General features: G+C 43.4%; 1 long non-coding RNA gene across 1 annotated transcript; it reads right to left on the reverse strand.

Moving 5' to 3' along the window:
* On the reverse strand, positions 1 to 4,634 carry LOC116216812. The gene is made up of 2 exons (XR_004160315.1): positions 1,703 to 4,634; positions 1 to 609 (listed from the first exon to the last, which is right to left on the reverse strand). It is a non-coding gene; the product is annotated as an uncharacterized LOC116216812 (long non-coding RNA).
* Positions 4,635 to 4,977: the final 343 nt, after the last annotated feature.

Consider the following 4,977-nt stretch of genomic DNA (forward strand, 5'->3'; position numbering starts at 1 on the left):
TTTTTTTTTTTTTTTTTTTAGTGTCTTTATCCCTGCTGCTCAATTTGTAACAGTCTCAGTCTTGTAGGCTGAACCTTTCACATCCAGTTTGTTTGTTACAGAGTCTATTCCATTCAATAGTTCAACAGAGAGTTAGTCTGAAGAGGGAGCACAGTTGCTGATCAAATGTATAACACTTCTAATAAGTCTCCTTCTCTGGGATACATCCACAAAGGTACTTGTTGCTCTTCAGGAATGTTCTCTTTCAATGCACAATGGCTGAATCATTTGTGGATATTAAAGGGACACTGTCAAGTACTTTTTAAATAGTTTTTAGAGTTTGAGCTTTTTTACTCTCCATTGTTTGTAATATTCTCTTACAATCTTGGAAATAAAATTTCTTTCCCTACTGATATTGTTATTTTCCATTTGGCATGTAGTGTTTTCTCTACTCACCTTGTTGCTTTTACCATCCCTGTCCTTCTCCACCTTTCATCTGCAACAGAAGGCGATCCATGTTTCCAATTTCCTGCTCACTGTCCTCAGTCCTCGGAGTGTATCTCCCAGCTCTCTGGGGTTGAGCTCTTTTGCTGATGCAGCTGCCACAAAGCAAGCATCAGAGTAGAAAGCCTAAAAACAGAGAGATCAGCTCATTGAGCAGCAGCTCAGGAGTCCAAAAACAATGAACCTGCAGTGATCAAGCCTGAACTTAGCCTTCCCAAAAACTGCTATGACTTCAGCCAAACCGTGCCCATTCTGCAGAAATGCTGAGCAGCAGCACACAGTGGCTGTGTCCGACTGCCTGTAGTCATTGCATCATCTCCCACAGCTTTTAATGAAGCCATGGCAAATGCGAGCCACCAGCCCCTACAGCAGCAATGCTGTTATAGGCTGAGTGTTTCTGCATTGGAGGAGGTGTCAAATTTAGCCCCCAGGTTTGAACTACCAGCCATTCTGTAATGCTGAAGATGGAGGATAGAGTCTTAAGGCAGGGCCATGTTTTTCATCCAGATTACTTGACAGTGTCCCTTTGAATATCAGAAGGCAACAGAGCAGGTACTGCTCTAGCAGAGAATCTGGGAGATAAAACACCAGCCAAGAAAGCTGATGTGATGAGGACAGACATGAACAGCATGCTTTCTGAGGCCACTTGTACCTTTATCTGACCAATCTTACTATCCACCAAAGAGTGCTTTTGGCTGAGGTGAGGGAAAGGACATTAGTGGGAGGAAGGAGAAGAAGAGGGGATTCTGATAATCTCTAAAAGCAGCTATCCCAGAATGACAGTATTGCAGTGAACAGTCTCTGGAAGAAGTACTTCTGACTCACAGTAGAGATAAACTTGGTAAAAAAAAAGCAAACACAGCAGCCTCACCCCCACGCCTGTCCTGGAAACTGCTCATTCCAAAAGATAGGTAATAGTGGTGGTTTTGGGGAGGAGAAGGTGTACACCTGTGAACAGGAGGCTATCAGACAACATGTTGTTTTCCCCCCTGTCCTCCCCTCATTTAAAATGGAGAATTCCAATTCCTTTAATTTGGCAAAAGGCTAAAAGCTTATCAGGTCAGAAGCACAATTTGCCGTGCGAGAGTGGTGTGACAGCGATCCGAGCACACAGGACTCTGCGTTACTCTCACTCCAGCTCTGCCACCGACTCTGTAGCCTTGGGCTGTTTGGCTCAGTCCCCCATCCACACAGAGGGGGAATAACAATACGTACCTACCTCACAGGGGTGTTGTGAGAATCCACGTTGGCAAAGCCTGCTGAAGTGCCACAGGGAGTCGCGAGGTGCGTGGTGGGGGTGAGCAGCGCTGCCTGTTTGCTGGTTACAGTCCGAAGTGCTCAGCAGGAGAACCACGGGCCCTCTCCTGCTTGGAGATCCGCCTCGATCTGAAGCAGAGGGTGTCCTCTGAGTGCCCTCTCCTCCATTGCATGACATTTTAAACAGCTGTGAGGTGCAGGGTAGTGACCGACATGAAGTCCTACTTGACCAGGGATTTGCTACAACCTTTTCTATATCTGTGGGGTTTGTTGGTTTGGTTTTTCCATATATTGTGCTTAGAAATAAACTTTCCACTTAGGGCTGGCGGTTCGGGGTCTCTTCTGTTGCATGGCAATGTATACAAGTCTTATTGTCTGTCTTACTGTGCAAATGATCCCGCAGCCCAATTTCAAAGATGGGTATGGTCTGAGCCTTTTCCTGGTGGCATAAGACTCAAAAGCCTGTCTAGATTGTTTAATATTTAAACACCACTATGAACTTGTCAATTGTATGTGTTCTGTGCAATACAAAGCATGTCATTACCTGGCTTGATGGGCAGAGGGGCAAAAGGAAGGTCAAAACTTGTTCAAAGAGCTTCGTACACGTGCCAGCTTGGAGCCGAAGGGCTGCCACCAGCAAAGCAAACTCGATGAAGCCATTGGAAATTATTTTCAGAACAGCTTATTCCAAAACAAGGTAATTCCGAGTTTATGAACTTCGAGGCTGCCGGCCCAAGAGAACAAGTGCATATTTAGTGTGGGGCTTGGGGTTTGGGATTTTCTCTTTTCTTTCCTCCCCAAAGTATTGATGGCAGAAATACTGATGAGGGTCTCTTCCTTTCATAGCACAGTTCTCTCGACTCCTACAACCTCCTTGTGCCATCCTGTTTATGCTACTATGCAGGATTTTAAAATGTGCAAATAGAGATAGTACACACCTGAGACATGCAAAACGCATTGTGTATTGAAGCCAGACCTATGTTGCAGAAGGTTTCTCTTTTTCCCCTGCATCTTTTCTCCAGTTGTCTGCTGGGTTCCTAAAGAAACATTACTGTATTTTCTTACAGAGCAGCCACATCAGCTCCACCAACAAAGTTTGCTGAATTTGGCAGCTGTTTCTCCCACTGGAGAAAAATTCCAAATCCTATCACTGTGGACACCCCCCAGTTCTTGGGCTTTGTGGTCCTCCAGTGCTGTCTGGTGGTGGTCAATGTGGGGGACTCTGTTCAGCCATCATCAAAAACTGTGTGTGTGGTCCTGCTCATTCTTGTGATTTCTGCTAGTTCCCCGATTTTAATCAGTTTTGACAGGTCTTTCTGATAATGCTTTTCTGGTTTTATGGTTTTCAAAGGTGTTTTTGCTCTGTGTCAGTTGTCACTGCTATTCTCGCCTACTACATTAATGCTGGCCTCTTGCTTCCACAGCTCTTCCATTCTTGCCATTCACTTTCTTGCTAAACACCCACTGCCAAATTCAGATTCTTATCATCTGTGCCTGTAATGGCTCAAGAATATGGACCAAGGTGATCAGAAAACATAGTGTTCGTTAAGACTATATCAATAGTCAGATTCTGTCAAAGCCAGTTGGTCCTCTTCGATGTATATTTGCCAATCTCAGAGCCTGCTGTTAATTGGTTGCCACAGAAGACTATAATACTATCAAAACTCTTATACGCAGCTAACATTTGGTTTCTGATTTCAAATGTCAGAAATAATGAGACGTTTTCTGAGTAAATCAGATGTGCTCCCTGATGTAGTTTCCCAAGCAAAGTGCTGAAGTTCACATTCTACCTTACCATGATGGGTAACCCAAGAAAAGAGCAAGTCAGCTACAGAGATTTGAGTCACTGGATGCTGGCATTTTTAGTTGGGGAGGCAGGCAAATACTGCTCATGTCTGCCAATTCCATAACAGTGCTCAAAACCCTTGCATCTGGCAGCAGTAAAACATCAGAGCCAAGACCCGTAGATGATGGACAATTCTGAAGACCTTCCAGTTTGGAAGACCATCTCCTGCCCAAATCCAGTAGTCAGTCATTCAAGCTGCTTCTCTTTGTTTTCCTCTAAAGAAAACCTTTACTTTGATTAAGCATCATGCTGCTACTCATCAGTGTGGGAGCAACCATCTACCAACCCGTGGCTAATCTACCAGGACTCTGCACATCTCTTTGTGAGACTTCAAGCAAGAAGACTTACTACTTCCCCTTGCTGTCAATCAAGGACTTAGAGGCAAAATTGCTGCAGTAATTGATGCGAGTCAGCAGTGCAATTGCCTTAGGATATCCTAACCTCCTCCTCCTCCTCATTCTTGTGCTAACAGATTCCTCATCCTCTTTGCCACCCCTAACCTCCAACACTGCAGATTTCCTGAGCAGACACCGGCACAGAATTCCTCACTGTCCACTTTCAGTCTTGCTACTTGCTATCCTTCATGTATTCAGATAGGCAAATTCATTTCATTGACAGATAATGACATATTTAAATCCCAAGAGAAAAAACAAGTGAAGGAACTCATTGCATTGACGTTCACCTCCCTTTCCACATGGATGGGGATATAATGAAGATATCAATTGGCTTTCATATGACAGCAGATCTGATAGCTCAAGGAAGATTTCCCTCAATAACATGAGTCTGACACGCTGACGTTACTGAAGGCACTTTGATCTCAAATCTATCCTTTTGGATGTAAGGAGAACTGAATCTGACACTTCTGTGCTGTTGACACAAACATCAAAATAGCTTAGTTCATTATTCAAATTACCTCCAGGTCAGTGGGTGAATTTCTCCTTTGATGAAAGAATGATGTTTTCTCTTCCAGATTTGGAATCGCAAGATTAAATATATGTAAATATATACATATATATTTATAAATGTTTTCCTGCAAAAAAGAAAAAAAAAGGAAAAAAAGAAAAGAGAGGAAAACAAACAAACCTGAAAGAATGCATAACGGCATTGAATAAGTCTTGACAGGAGCTAGGGAGTTACTGCATGGAAAGTACTACATATGATTTGACTTCAGGCAAAGAGAAGACAGAAGAGTGAAATGCTTTTATGAGATCTTTGGCCTGCCTCTCTGGTTCATACTCATTACGTATAGCATTTAATTAACGCAGAAGTATGTGGAAAACAGACACTTAGCTCCAGCAATGGGAAACAGACTGAAGTATCCTCAAACTTATCTGAGCCATACTCAAACAAGCACAATGATGCAAAAGCACAAGGACCTACCATCAGAAAAC

This window comes from Meleagris gallopavo, chromosome 7 (assembly GCF_000146605.3).
Source record: "Meleagris gallopavo isolate NT-WF06-2002-E0010 breed Aviagen turkey brand Nicholas breeding stock chromosome 7, Turkey_5.1, whole genome shotgun sequence".
NCBI lineage: Eukaryota > Metazoa > Chordata > Aves > Galliformes > Phasianidae > Meleagris > Meleagris gallopavo.